The sequence below is a fragment of the Cynocephalus volans genome, chromosome 1, assembly GCF_027409185.1.
Source record: "Cynocephalus volans isolate mCynVol1 chromosome 1, mCynVol1.pri, whole genome shotgun sequence".
NCBI classification, from domain to species: domain Eukaryota; kingdom Metazoa; phylum Chordata; class Mammalia; order Dermoptera; family Cynocephalidae; genus Cynocephalus; species Cynocephalus volans.
The window spans coordinates 231,974,431-231,991,423 of NC_084460.1; positions in this window are offsets into that span (position 1 = coordinate 231,974,431).

The window sequence follows — 16,993 nt, forward strand, 5'->3', positions numbered from 1 at the left end:
GTCAAAAAAAAAAAAAATCATATTTGCTCCATTATATTACCTTTGTTCCTTTGTCAGGATCAGTTTGCTATGTGAGTCTATTTCTGGGCTCTCTATTCTCTTCCATTGATCTATTTGTCTATTCTTTTGCCAGTACCACACCATCTTGATTACTGTAGCTTTATATTAAGTTTTGAAGTAGGGTAGTAGGAGTTTTCTCACCTTGCTCTTTCCCTTCAATATTTTTAAGTATTCAATATTGTTTGCTATTCTGGGTTTTTTGCTGATCTATATAAACTTCGAATCACTTTGTCAATTATCCACAAAATAACTTGCTGGGATTTTGATTAATATTGCATTAAATCTATAGATCAAGTTGTAAAAAACTGACATCTTGATAATATTGTGTTTCTGTCCAGGATATGGAATATTTTTCTATTTATTTAGTTTTTTTAAAAATTTCATTAATCAGAGTTTTGTAGTTTTCTCATATAGATCTTGAATATATTTGTTAGATTTATTTCTAAGTATATTATTTTTGGGGGTGCTAATGTAAATGCTATTGTTTTTATTTCCAGTTCACTTGGTCATTGCTGATTTAGGAAAGCAGTTGACTTTTGTACATTAATCTTGTATCCTGCAATCTTGCTTAATTGCTTATTAGTTCCAGAATTGTTTTGTTGATTCTTTTGGATTTTCTATGTCAAGTATCATGTGATCTATGCGCAAAGACAGTTTCATTTCTTCCTTCCCTATTAGTATACCATATATTTCCTTTTCTCATCTTATTGCATTAGCTAGAACTTCCAATACAATGTTGAAAAAGAAGTGGTGAGAGAAGATAATCTTGCCTTGATCAAGGTCATTGCAGGAAAACTTCTAGTTTCTCACTACTGCGTATGATGGTACATGTAGAGATTTTGTAGATGTTCTTCATCAAGTTGAGGAAGTTTCCCTCTATTCCTAGCTAACTGAAGTTTATTTTTATCATGAATTGGTGTTGGATATTGTCTTAATACTTTTTCTGCATCTATTCATATGATCATGTGATTTTTCTTCTTTAGCCTGTTGATATGAGTGATTACATTGGTTCATTTTTGAATGTTCAACCAATTTGCATAGCTGGGATAAATCTGACTTGGTCATGGTATACAATTCTTTTTTTACATTGTTGAACTGGATTTGCCAATATTTTGCTGAGGATTTTTGCATCTGTGTTTATAAGAGACGTTCACCTTCAGTTTTCTTTTCTTGTAATGTGTTCGTCTGGTTTTAGTATTAGAGTAATGCTGGCCTCATAAAATAGGTTATAAAGTATTCTCTCTGCTTCTATATTCTAGAAGAAAGATATTGTAGAAAATTGGTATAATTACTTGCCTAAATGCTTGGTAGAATTCACCAGTGAACCCATCTGGTTCTGGTGCTTTCTGTTTTAGAAGGTTATTAACTAATGAGTGAATTTTAGTAATAGATATAGGCCTATTTAGATTGTTAATTTCATCTTGTGTAAGTTTTGGCAGACTGTGTTTTTTAAGGAATTGGTCTGTTTCAACTAGGTTATCAAATTTGTGGTGCATAGAGTTGTCTTTAGTATTTCTTTATTATCCTTTTAACGTCCACGGGATCTGTAGTGTCCCCTCTTTCATTTCTAATATTAGTAATTTATGTTTTCTCTCTCTTTGTTTTCTTAGTTAGTGTTCAGAAGCTTATCAATTTTATGGATCTTTTTAAAGAACCATCTTTTAGTTGTGTTGATTTTCTCTATTGAGTGCCTGTTTTCAAGTGACTGATTTCTGCTCTAATTTTTTTTAATCTTTTTTTTCTGCTTAGTTTAGATTTAATTTGTTCTTATTTTTCTAGTTTTCTAAGGTGGAAGCTTAGACTATTGATTTTAGGTCTTTCTTCTCCTTTAATATATGCATTATGTCATAAATTTTCCCCTAAGTACTGGTTTCTCTGTATTCCACAAATTTTGACAATTTGTGTTTTTATTTTCATTTATTTCAAAATATTATTTAATTACTCTCAAGATTTCTTCTTTGACCCATGTGTTATTTGAAAGTGTGTTGTTTAATCTCTAAATATTCAGGGGTTTTCCAGCTATCTTTATAGTATCAATTTCTAGTTTAATTCCATTGTAATCTGAGAGCATACTTTGCATGATTTCTATTACTTTAAAATTTGTTAAGGTGAATTTTATGGCCCACAATGATGTATAGAAGAATGTATGTTCTGATGTTCTTGAATGAAATAGCCAATTGATGATAATTAAATTCAATTGATTGATAGTGGTATTGAGTTCAACTGTGTCCTTATTAATATTCCCTCAGCTAAATCTGTCCATTTCTGATAGAGGGGCATTGAAGTCTCTAACCATAGTAGTAAATTGATTTATTTCCCCTTGCAGTTCTTTCAGTTTTTGTCTCTCATATTTTGATGCTCTGTTGTTAGGTGGATACACATTAAGAATTGTTATATCTTCTTGGAGAATGGACTCCTGTAGTATTATATAGTGCCCCTCTTTATCCCTGATAACTTTTATTTTGCTCTGAAGTCTGATCTGTCTAAAATTAATATGGCTACTCCCACTTTTTTTGATTAGTGTTAGCATAGTATATCTTTCTCTATTCCTTTACTTTTAATCTTTATGGGTCTTTATAGTTAAAGTAGGATTCTTAGAGACAACATATAGTTAGGTCTCGTGCTTAAATCCGTTCTGACAATTTGTCTTTTAATTGGTGTATTTAGGCTATTGACATTTAAAGTGATTATTAATGTAGTTGAATTGATATCTACCATCTTTGTATCTTTGTTACTGTTTTCTATTCATTCTCTCATTATCTTTGCTCTCCATTTATAGTTTCTCTTCCACTTTTTTTTTTCTTTTTGTGGTTTCATTTTACTTTATTTTATTTTTGGCAGCTGGCCAATACCAGGGTCCAAACCCTTGACTATACTATTACAACATCATGCTCTAATCAACTCAGCTAACTGGCCAGCTCCTGCTTTTTGTGGTTTTAATTGAACACTTTGTTATTCCATTTTCTCTCCTTCCTCAATATATCAGTTATACTTTTTTTTTCTTAGTGATTGCCCTAAAGTTTGCAATATACATCTACAACTAATCCAAGTCTAATTTCAAATAACACTATACTGCTTCACTGTAGAACAAACACCTTATAATAACAAAATAATTCTCTTCTCTCCTGTTCTTTGTATCATTACTGTCATTTATTTCACTTATATAAGCATACATAAGCATATATAATCAAATATACTATTCCTATTATTATTTTGAACAAACTCTTATTTGTTAGATAAATTAAGAATAAGAAAAATTGAAGTTTTATTTTACCTTCACTTACTCTTTTTCTGATGCTCTTTCTTTAAATAGATACAAGTTTCTGGCATATATTATTTTTCTTCTCTTTTAAAAACTTATTTTAACATGTCTTTCAAGCCAGGTCTATTGGCAACAAATTCCCTCAGTTTTGCTTGTTGAGGAAGTCTTTATTTCTCCTTCACTTTTGAAGGAAAATGTTTCAGAGCACAAAATTCTAGGTTGGTAAGTTTGTTTTGTTTTGTCTCTATCAATACTTTAAATATTTCATTCCATTTTCTTCTTCCTTGCATGCTTTCTAAGAAGAATTCTTATTTAATTCTTAAAAGCATTAGATCTGGACTCAGATATAGCAGGGATATTGGAATTATCAAAATGAGAATTTAAAACAGCTATGATTAATAAGCTAAGGGCTTTAATGCATAAAGTAAACACATGCAAGAACAGATGGGCAGTATAAGGAGAGAGATGGGAATTCTAAGAAAGAATCAAAAAGAAATACTAGATATCAAAAATACTGTAACAGAGAGGTTTCAAGATGGCCGCGGCTGCGGCGGCTGGCACGGAGTAGCTGAGGTGGAAAAGGTGGCCACTGGGCCTCAGGCAGTCGGGAAACTTGTGGACCTTCCTCTGGCCATCTCTTAAGGGAGGACTGCTGCTGCTGGCTGGTCGTGGGGGCTCAACGCCACTTTGCCCCCGGCAGGAGAGGCTGCCTCATTTACAGGCAACAGCTTTGAAGTGTGGAGCAGGAAAAGAACTGATTCTTAGCTGCAAAAGCGAGTCTTGAAACAGGGAACACGGCGCCAGGGCTGCTGTGGATGCAGCCAGGATCCCGGAGGCTGGGGCCGCACTGAAGGCAGCCAGCTGCCCTATTCAGGATTCGAGGTTTCAGGCCGGCATTAAAGAAGATTCCTGGGAGCGCCCGAGCGGCGCCGCGACTGAACAGCCCGAGGCGGCAGCGCCGAGAACACGGAAGGCAACAAACCAGAGACAGAGCGAGCGCCCGACCTGGCACAGCAGTGTGAGTGATCCCTGGCACAGCTCTGTTCGGGGGGTGGATGCCCACGCGGCTCCCGCCTGCACCACCAGGCCACTCACTGCCCCGGTGCTGCCTCCATTTTCCCAGGTGCGGGAAGCTCCGCCCTGCTCGGCCATCACTGAGCCCATTTGCTTGGCCTGGCGCGGGGCTTTCCGGACCCTGCGGGCCGGCCTCCTCTCCCACTCCCTCCGCGGTTCTCTGGCGGGGCTGGAGGTGTGGGGCGTCCCGACCAGTGTTGGGAGGGCTAGGAAGTATGGGCGGGCCGACTGTCACTCCACCACACCCTGGACTCCGGCCCCGGTAACCTTCCTGTTACTGGGAGGCAGATACCATCTCTGCGACCACCAGTTTGGAAAAAAGCCTAACGAATTTCTGGTTGGGAATAGTGTGGCAGGAGAGTTCCCAGGTCCGCTTGAACCTGCCGGAGAGCAGGCTGCAGGCGGGCACTAGACTCGGTTTATACCGGGGGGATACAAAGGTGAACAAGACCCGAGAAAGATCTACACAGTGCTACAAAGGCACCCAGAGAGACTGGTCATCTGTGCCTAGCAGAAACCTGGTAGACTTCCTGGGCGAGGCGGTGCTGAGCAGGGTCTTGAAGGCCCAGCTGATAGACGAGGGGTGCAGAAGACACACCCCAGCCCAGCACAGTGTGCACAGAGGGGGGAGACGTGCGGCCAGGGAGGCGGAGACTCGACAGAAACCACACACCCGGTGGGGTCACCACTGCACGATCTAACAGCCTGGGCCAGAGCACACGGAACGGGGAGAAGTCCTGCACAGGAAGTGAAAGCTCAACAGAGATCACACACCCTGTGGTACGTGATCCACCAGCCCAGCAGAGTCCAAGCTGACCAGAAAGGTGGATCCCCGGAGAAGCCCAAGACCCGAGGCAACCACACACACAAGACACTAGAGGCCAACTGAGCAGTCACGGCGGGAGCCATACCAAATTGGCAACCACAGCAACATCCTAGTTAGTCATTAGTCTCAAACCGGTGGACTGTGAAACCCCCTGCCACAATGAATAAACACCAAAAAAAAGACACCAGAAATACAAAAAATCAAGAAAGTACATCACCAAAAGTTAATAAATCTCATACTCTAGATCCTATAGAACAAGAAGCCCTTGAAATAACTGACAAGGAATTTCGAGTGATAATTCTAAGGAAACTGAATGAGATACAAGAAAACTCAGCTAGACATCATGATGAAATGAGGAAAAGTATACAGGATCTGAAAGAGGAAATATACAAGGAAATCAATGTCCTGAAAAAAAATGTAGCAGAACTTGCTGAACTGAAGAAGTTATTCAGCGAAATAAAAAACACAACGGAGAGTTTAACCAGCAGGCTTGTCGAAGTTGAAGAGAGAACCTCTGAACTTGAAGATGGGCTGTTTGAAATAACACAAGCAGACAAAAAGAAAGAAAAAAGAATCAAGGACATGGAAGAAAATCTGAGAGAGATATCAGACAACCTCAAGCGTTCAAATATCCGAGTCATGGGTATTCCAGAAGGGGAGGAAAATGGAGATTCCATTGAAAACATATTCAATAAAATAGTGGCAGAAAACTTCCCAGGTATAGGAAAAATCACAGATCTTCAGATCCAGGAAGCTCAACGATCTCCAAACGTATTCAACCCAAAAAGGCCTTCTCCAAGACAGGTCATAGTCAAATTGGCAAAACTCAGAGACAAAGAGAGAATCTTAAAAGCTGCAAGAGAGAAGCGTCAAATCACCTATAAGGGAGCCCCAATCAGGTTAACATCAGACTTTTCATCACAAACCCTAAAAGCTAGAAAGGAATGGGATGATATTTTCAAAATACTAAAAGACAAAGATTGCCAGCCAAGAATACTCTACCCTGCAAGGCTATCCTTCCGAAATGAGGGGCAAATAGTATATTTCTCAGACAAACAAAAACTGCGGGAGTTCACTACCACACGACCACCCTTACAAGAAATCCTCAAGGGAGTACTGGGTTTGGTTCCTGAAAAATAACTACCACTGCCATAAAAACCTAAGAAAAATCTAAACCCGCTAGTACAATAAAAATGGCATTCATGAAGAAAAAACAAGCTAACAAAAGCACTATCTACAACCTAAGGAACCAACAAACAAAGAAACCAAACAGTAAATCAGAAAGCAAGGAACAAAAGACACCTAAGACTACCAAACAACCAATAAAATGCTAGGAATAAATCAACACCTTTCAATAACAACTCTTAATGTTAAAGGCTTAAATTCCCCAATTAAAAGACACAGACTGGCTGACTGGATCAAAAAGCAGGACCCAACTATATGCTGCCTACAAGAGACCCACCTCACCCATAAAGATTCACACAGACTAAGAGTGAAAGGATGGAAAAAGATTTACCATGCAAACAGAAAAGAAAAACGAGCTGGAGTGGCTATTCTTATATCTGACAAAATAGACTTTAAACTAAAAACCATAAAAAGAGACAATGAGGGACACTACTTAATGATAAAAGGACTGATCCATCAAGAAGACATAACAATCATAAATATGTACGCACCCAATGTTGGAGCAGCCAGATTTATAAAACAAACTCTATTAGACCTAAAGAAGGAAATAGACACTAATACCATAATAGCAGGAGACCTGAACACTCCACTGTCAATATTAGACAGATCATCTAGGCAAAGAATCAGTAGAGAAACACAAGATCTAAACAAGACTCTAGACCAATTGGAATTGGCAGATATCTACAGAACATTCCACCCAACAACCTCAGAATATTCATTCTTCTCATCAGCACATGGATCATTCTCCAGGATAGATCACATATTAGGTCACAAATCAAGTCTCAATAAATTCAAAAAAATTGGAATTATCCCATGTATCTTCTCAGACCACAATGGAATAAACCAGAAATTAATAACAAACAAAACTCTGGAAACTATACAAACACATGGAAATTAAACAGCATTCTACTTAATGACATATGGGTCCAAGAAGAAATCAAGCAGGAAATCAAAAAGTTTATTGAAACTAATGAAAACAATGATACATCATACCAAAACCTGTGGGATACTGCAAAAGCAGTATTGAGGGGAAAATTTATTGCATTAAATGCTCACTTCAGAAGAATGGAAAGATGGCAAGTGAACAACCTAACACTTCACCTTAAAGAACTAGAAAAACAAGAACAATCCAATCCTAAAGTTAGCAGACGGAAAGAAATCATTAAGATCACAGCAGAACTGAATGAAATTGAAAACCAAAAAACAATTCAAAAGATCAACGAATCAAAAAGTTGGTTTTTTGAAAAGATAAATAAAATTGACAAACCATTAGCATGGCTAACAAAAAAAAGAAGAGAGAAGACTCAAATAACCAAAATTAGAAATGAAAAAGGCGATATTACAATTGATTCATCTGAAATACAAGGAATCATTCGAGACTACTATAAACAACTATACGCCAACAAATTTGAAAATCAGGAGGAAATGGATAAATTTCTGGACACACACAAGCTCCCAAAACTGAACCATGAAGACGTAGAAAATTTGAACAGACCAATAACAATAGAGGAGATTGAAGCTGTTATCAGAAGGCTCCCAACAAAGAAAAGCCCAGGACCAGATGGATTCACAGCAGAATTTTACCAAACATTCAAAGAGGAATTGACACCGATTCTTTACAAACTATTCCAAAAGATTGAAACGGACGCAAATCTCCCAAACTCATTCTATGAAGCAAACATCATCCTGATACCAAAACCAGGTAAAGATATAACCAAAAAGAAAACTACAGGCCGATATCCTTGATGAATATAGATGCAAAAATCCTCACTAAAATACTAGCAAACAGAATACAGCAACACATACGAAAAATTATTCATCACGATCAAGTGGGATTCATCCCAGGGATGCAAGGTTGGTTCAACATACGCAAATCAATAAATGTGATACACCATATTAATAAACTCAAACACAAGGACCATATGATCATCTCTATAGATGCTGAAAAAGCATTTGATAAAGTTCAGCACTCATTCTTGACAAAGACCCTCTATAAGTTAGGTATAGAGGGAAAGTATCTCAACATAATTAAAGCCATATATGCCAAACCCACTGCCAATATCATCCTGAATGGGGGAAAGCTGAAAGCTTTTCCTTTAAGAACAGGCACTAGACAAGGATGCCCACTCTCACCACTCCTATTCAACATAGTGTTGGAAGTACTAGCCAGAGCAATCAGAGAAGAGAAGGAAATAAAGGGCATCCAGATTGGAAAAGATGAAGTCAAACTGTCCCTGTTTGCAGATGACATGATCCTATATATCGAACAGCCTAAAACCTCTACAAAAAAACTGTTAGAATTGATAAATGATTTCAGCACAGTAGCAGGATACAAAATCAACACACAAAAATCAGTAGCATTTCTTTTCTCCAATAGTGAACATGCAGAAGGAGAAATCAAGAAAGCCTGCCCATTTACAATAGCCACCAAAACAATAAAATACTTAGGAATAGAGTTAACCAAGGAGGTGAAAAATCTCTATAATGAGAACTACAAACCACTGCTGAGAGAAATTAGAGAGGATACAAGAAGATGGAAAGATATTCCATGCTCTTGGATTGGAAGAATCAACATAGTGAAAATGTCCATACTACCCAAAGTGATATACAAATTCAATGCAATCTCCATCAAAATTCCAAAGACATTTTTCTCAGAAATGGAAAAAACTATTCAGACATTTATATGGAACAATAAAAGACCACGAATAGCCAAAGCAATGCTCAGCAAAAAAAATAAAGCTGGAGGCATAACACTACCTGACTTTAAGCTATACTACAAAGCTATAATAACCAAAACAGTATGGTACTGGCATAAAAACAGACACACTGACCAATGGAATAGAATAGAGAATCCAGAAATCAACCCACACACTTACTGCCATCTGATCTTTGACAAAGGCACCAAACCTATTCACTGGGGAAGGGACTGCCTCTTCAGCAAGTGGTGCTGGGATAACTGGATATCGATATGCAGGAGAATGAAACTAGATCCATACCTCTCACCGTATACTAAAATCAACTCAAAATGGATTAAGGATTTAAATATACACCCTGAAACAATAAAACTTCTTAAAGAAAACATAGGGGAAACACTTCAGGAAATAGGACTGGGCACAGACTTCATGAATACGACCCCAAAAGCACGGGCAACCAAAGGAAAAATAAACAAATGGGATTATATCAAACTAAAAAGCTTCTGCACAGCAAAAGAAACAATTAAAAGAGTTAAAAGACAACCAACAGAGTGGGAGAAAATATTTGCAAAATATACATCTGACAAAGGATTAATATCCAGAATATATAAGGAACTCAAACAACTTTACAAGAAGAAAACAAGCAACCCGATTAAAAAATGGGCAAAAGAGCTAAGTAGGCATTTCTCTAAGGAAGATATCCAAATGGCCAACAGACATATGAAAAAATGCTCAACATCACTCAGCATCCGGGAAATGCAAATCAAAACCACATTGAGATACCATCTAACCCCAGTTAGGATGGCTAAAATCCAAAAGACTATGAACGATAAATGCTGGCGAGGTTGCGGAGAAAAAGGAACTCTCATACATTGTTGGTGGGACTGCAAAATGGTGCAGCCTCTATGGAAAATGGTATGGAGGTTCCTTAAACAATTGCAAATAGATCTACCATACGACCCAGCCATCCCACTGTTGGGAATATACCCAGAGGAATGGAAATCATCAAGTCGAAGGTATACCTGTTCCCCAATGTTCATCGCAGCACTCTTTACAATAGCCAAGAGTTGGAACCAGCCCAAATGCCCATCATCAGATGAGTGGATATGGAAAATGTGGTACATCTACACAATGGAATACTACTCAGCTATAAAAACGAATGAAATACTGCCATTTGCAACAACATGGATGGACCTTGAGAGAATTATATTAAGTGAAACAAGTCAGGCACAGAAAGAGAAATACCACATGTTCTCACTTATTGGAGGGAGCTAAAAATTAATATATAAATTCACACACACACACACACACACAAACCGGGGGGGGGGGGGGGGAAGAAGATATAACAACCACAATTATTTGAAGTTGATACAACAAGCAAACAGAAAGGACATTGTTGGGGGGGAGGGGGGAGGGAGAAGGGAGGGAGGTTTTGGTGATGGGGAGCAATAATCAGCTACAATGTATATCGACATAATAAAATTAAAAAAAAAAAAATACTGTAACAGAAATGAAGATTGCCTTTCATGGGCTCATTAGTAGACTAGATTTGTCTAAGGAAAAAAATCTCTGAGCTTGAGGATATGTTAATAGAAATTCCAAAATGAAAAAGCAGGGAGCAAAAAGCTTAAAGAGAACATCCAAGAACTGTGGGACAACTACAAAAGGTGTAACATATATGTTGTGAGAATAACAGAAGAAAGGAACAGAAGAAATTTGTGAAGCAATAATGACTGAAAATTTCCCCAAATTAGTATCAAACACCAAACCACAAACTCGGGAAGCTCAGAAAATTCCAAGAAGAGTAAGTAACAAAAAATAAAACAAAACAACCACAAAAAACAAAAACAAAAAACCTACACTGGGGCATATCATATCAAACTCCTTACACACTAGCCTTGAAACCAGAAGTTACAAGCTGCTTTTTAAATAAATTTCTGGAAGCAGTTGTTCAATTATTTTTTATAAAGATAATTTTAGGGAAAAAATGTGCTATTGAATTTTATTTTATTGTAATTCCACCTAGTTGAAATCTTAATATTTATTGGGCAATTATAGTAGACAATTTACATTGATATCTGAAAGTTTATAATGCCAAAATCAGATGCAAAGCAAGTCATATCACCATGGCATCTTATTGCTTTACTATCGGTCAGGCATTTTAGTTGTAAACAATGGAAACTTTCTCTCATTAACTTAAACAGAAAAGGAATTTATTGAAAGTCTGTGAGCCAAAATGGTATCCAAAAAGACGGGAACATGAGGACTGGCAAGAATCCAAGGGAGAAAAGGCACAGCCAAAATACTCTATTTCTGTGTAGGATGGACACCTAAGAACACCCAATGGATCACACTGCGAGACCCTAAACTCAGCCAGATTTGCTATAAAAATTACCTTCATTGGACTTATTTATTGCCTTTGTCTCATACCCCCAAGATTCTAAGTCTGGGGTGGAAGCACCTGACAAGACACACATAGCTCATTTGTCCTCCTCTCTAGAAGTGAGTAGAGGTGAATTATTTGCCAATACTTTTTCCAATACCACCACTAGATCTCCATGCATTTTATGATGCCCTCCTGCCCCAATTAGACATATGTCCAGAAGCTAAGCAACACCACCAAAACAACAAATATCTCTTCACATTTTTGCTGAAATACATGACTGTTGACTTTTTTCCTCTTCTTAATTGACCATGAAAAAATAAGTAGGCATTTCTAGTCTAAATAAATCAGGTGCTGAGATGCACATAGAGTTCATTCCTGGCTAAGGGCTTGACATAAACCTTAAGCATCTAATAAATGTTTGTTGAATTAAATTCTAGAGAAAGACAGTCAATATTGCAAATAATAAAAAATATTGCATAGTATGGGTGCCATCACATCTGCCACTGGAGTGCACTGTGTGATTTTTATGGCAAATTTACCTGATTGTGTTTAAATGACTAGTAAACATAAAATAAAACTAGCAATAAAAATAAAACTAGTAATTAATTGAGCCCATACTACCTAATACTAGTTGGAGAAGGTAGCTCAGAAACATGCTGAGTGACATTAACAATCTACGTAGAGATAATCAAACACTGGTTAACCAAAGATTAAGGGGCATTTACAAGAGCAGTTTGCTGTGGTTTGGAAGGATATTTAGAGTTAGAAATTTTGACACAACTTTAAAGTTGCTTATCATAAGCTTTTTAGAAATTATCTGAACCTATTCGGTCAGAAAATTGGGCTATAAATCCCATGATACTAAATAGTTCTCATAAGATATCAAGAATGGATAGGTTTAAATTGGGTTGAAAATTCCGCAAGAACAGCACTTTTTATAGTATTGCAGTATTTCTGACTGATGCCTATCCTAATTCCAGGCCATGCTTGCATAGCTTCATGAAATGTGCAGCATCAAATAAATTGCCAAACTTTTTGAACTTTGAAAAGTGACAAAAAACAAGAAAACTCTTGATTTGAGAGTTAAAAGTTTAGATTCCATTATCCAAGCAAAATTGCCCAACACTTATCACAGTGTAAAAACCTCAAATAAATAATTTATCAGTGTAAACTTGTCACTTCTATTTTCACACGTGGCCTTTTTGTCTGTGGGCTTGTATACTATATTACACTTACATCTCTCTTCTTCTACTATAGGCTACAAACCATGTGTAACGCAGGGTTTCAAAACTGCCAAGCATCATGGGAAAAGTAATATACACATAATGTAAAAGCACAAGAGCTCACATCTGTTTTCTAGAAGCATAACTTCACTGGTTCTTCAGGTTATCTCGCTTACAATCCCATCCTCTACCATAGCACAGCACCTTTATGTCAATCTAAAGAGTTATTTGACTATAAATTAATATTCCCCTACATTAGCAGTGTCTTTCTTGCAGTCTTCATTTTTAACTGGGATTAATATTAAAAATAATTTCCATGACAGTAAAAATTAGAAGCTTCCATTGTTAATCAAATGCATTTAATTATAAAATAGTGATTGCTTCTAGTAGAAGAAATATAAGAAAACATTTTCACATTAGAGGAGTATGAGTTGGAAATATTCTAACAAAAGGAGAAAGCAGGTATAAATGAATCTAAGAAAAGCTAAATATCAAGAAGAGAAATTGTAGTTATTCCTTTCTTGCAAACTTTCTAGTTAGTTTCCATGATATAAGTAGAAGTTCATACAAGGCACATTCAGTAATTTGCATTGAGCATCTGTTTTGTGCCAGGAGCTTACACTCTGTGCTGATGTTATTTAAACAAAATAACATAGTCTCTGCTCTCAAGAATTTATATTTTAGTGTAGGGAGACAGAAATAAAAAATGAATGAGTCAAACTTACTACATTTAAAGGGATATTATTTCCCTTATAGGAGATATGATTTATGTTTTTAAAGCTGAGATTATTCAGAATTCTATATTTTAATGTTACCATAGATTTAGCCAAGAGAGTATCATTTTATTCTATTTAACGTTAGAGAAAAAAATAACCTCAAACTCTACAAACCTGGGCTCCATGCCATGTTGTATAGTTGGGATTTGGGATTTTTTAAAATTTTGTTTTATTTTGTTTTTTACCTAGAAACCAAAAGAGAAATTATATGTCTCCTCACATTTCATAAATCTTTTGAGTAACAACTAGATTGTATTTGCATATCCTTCAAGAAAAACAACAGTTTTGCTGGTAGTAGGCAGCTGCCTTAGATAAAATCCAGTCCTTGCCCGGGAGACTTTATCAATGAAGAGAAATTGAAAGACACTAGGAATAAGGTGTATGACTCACGTTTTGGGAAAGTAGCTGTTGTTAGTTTCAATTTTCTTCAGTTAGGATGGATGTTAGTAAGGATGTTAACCCTGTCATCCTGGCTTATGTCCAACTTGGGTAATTACATTCTGCCTACTTAAATTCACTTTGGGTCTAAAGACATCCTTCAATCTCACCTCACACTGTTTTGTGATGTTGCTGCACATAGATAAATAGAGGCCACATTTAACCCTGGGGATGGTAGCATATCTATGGTAAAACTTGATCCTTCTGCATAGTATCAATACAAATTCATTTCTAAGGTAAAAGTTTTAGAACATATACTAAAGCAAAGAAGCCATAGGCATTCTTAACTGAAGATATATATATGTGTATGTAATTTTTTAAAAATCCAATAGAATGAATTGTCTCTGACAAGGTCTTTGCAGTTATGGGAGATGTTTTAGCTTGCCCTGGCTGCAAATATAAGATCATTATCATTAGATCTTTAAATACCAACAAGCAAATAGGAAGAGATTTAAAGTCACCTTTAAAATCACACCAAAAGTTCAGTCTCAATTATGTACAATCAACGTCATTCTCCATAACTAGAAATTGGTACCAGAGAATAAATTCTAAGTGGAGGAAATTTTGAAAGTACAATTGATGCTGACAGTTATCAATGGAAGTGTGTTTCTAAGTCATGCTCATCTAGGCACCAAACCTCTATTTATTTCTCTGCCCCACCTGCTTTGGACTTTTGCCACATTTTTGTAGAGACATTAGACATTGCTCAACAGTAACGTTTACTACAAATACTTCAAACCCTTTTTTCAAGATATCATTACAGTGCTCCACGCACTGTAAGATGGCAAAATTTTTACAAACATTTAAAATTTCCAAGGAAGTCTTCTCTTTGTTATATTTACGAATAAAGCCACTGAGCATTTTCACTTCTTAAATTTAAAGGCTGAATTTTTTAGTTATGGTAAATGTATGATAGCTGTGATACAATTGCCCATGTAAAATGAATGTCAATTTTAAGACATATTAAATAAAAACTTGACAAATTGACAAGAAAAAAGAATATAAAACACTAATAGATAATTGGACAAAGAAAGGATAGGTACAGGAGATTTATAAAAGTAAAAAAGAAGACATTTAATGTCACAGGAATTGCAGGTAAACAACTATCATGTAACATTTTTGGCGATTAAACTGTCAAAAATGGCAACACTCAATACAGAACATATAATGAAGTAAACACTAGTACATTGTTGGTGAGAGTGTAAATTGGTACAATCCACTTGGAAAAGCAATTTGGTGATATTTATCAAGAGCCTTAAAAAATGCTTTCCCAGTAATCCCATTTCTAGGAATCCATTTTAGAAAAACAAATCCTTTCAACAGATAAAGCTTTCTGGACAAAGATATTTAAGGTAGCAAAACGTATAATTGCCATCAATCAACAAATAAGTAAAAGGAATACTAAATGCCCAATGTACATTTATTTGGGGGAGATAAACAATAAATAATAAATGTGATATATAGGTTACTTATACAATATGTTACATGGTGGTAAGTGCTGTTGACTGAAATTCAAATTGTTAAGGCAAAATGATTTTATCAAGTTTATTCTGAGCAGAATGTGAGAATCAATCCAGGCAACACTAGCCAACATAGCTGGTAAGTGCTCCAAGAGTCTGTTACAAGCAATAAGATTTTACAGGGAAGTTTACAGAGGTGAAGGGACAATTTTAGAGTGAAGTTATTCCATTCTCAGTGGTAGGCTAACTACAGAAGTTATTGTCATCAGTTACAAGTTATTAAAAATGTTTATGTACAGTTTGAAGCAAAAATTCTTCATACTTCAGCTGTTTAAAACAATTGTGTGACTACTTTCAGTCAGCAAATTATACATTGATCAGAGTGTTCCAGCCCCAGCCACACTGTATCATTATCTTAAGAACAGATGTTGACAGTGAGAGCATTAGATTCAATCTAAAGCAGAGATTGTTTGGGAACTTGCTTCAATTCCTTTATCAGTGCTAAAGAAGAAAAAAGAAAAAATGGAGCAGAGTAAGAGGGAATGAAAGGATGGGGCAGGCAGTGGTATTCAAGAGGGTTGTCAAAGTATGCCTCATTAAAAAGGTAATATTTGAGCAAAACTTGAAGAATGTAAGAAAGATGGCACCCAAATACCCATGGGAAGAGAATTTCAGGTTAGGGTAGAGCTATAGCAAAGGCCCTAAGGTAAGTTCTTGCCTGTCATGTTCAAGGAAAGGCACTAAGATCAGTAGGGTTGGAACAGAGTGAGAAAATGGGAGAGAAGGTTAGAGAGGCAAAAGAAAGACAGAGCATGGGGCCTTGGGAACCACTGTAAGAATTTACACTTGTACTTGAAATGAACAGGGGAGCTACAAACAAGAGTTTGGGGCAGAGGGATGACATAATCTGATATAATTTAACAGTATTGTTCTAGCTGCTGTGCTGAAAATAAACTATTTAGAGAAAGAATAAAAGCAAACAGGCCTGCTAAAGAAGCTATTATGGTTATACAGGCAAGAGATGAGGGTAGGTTGGACCAGGGTGACAGCATAGGAAGTGATGACATGTGATCAGATTATAAAAATATTTTGGAGAAAAGGTCAACAGAACTTCCTGATGAATTGGATTGGGGGTGAAGGGGCACTAAAGAAAGTGAAGAGTCATGGATGAGTCTAAGGTTTTTGGCCTGAGCAACTGGAAGGGCAGAGTTGAGAACAACCAAGCCTGGAAAGGTAGAAGGAACAGGATTGAGACTGAGACAGGTCAGGAATTCTGTTTTAGGCATGCGATTTGAGGTGTCTATTAGACATGGACAGAAAGATGTTGAATAGGTAGTTGGATATATGATTCTAGAGTCCAGGGCAGAGGTGTAGACTAGAGATACAAATGTGGGAGTTGTCAGGTCATAGTTAGTATGTAAAGTGATGACTCTGGATGAGATCACCAGGAGAGTGAATGTACATAAAGAAAAGTGATCCACGAACAGAACTCTGGGATTCTCCAACATTAAGAATTTGAGTTAAAGAGGAGGAATCAGAAAGGAGCAATCAATGAGGTAAGGACAAAAATGTACAGAGTACCTGAATTGGTATGAAGACAGTACATGAAA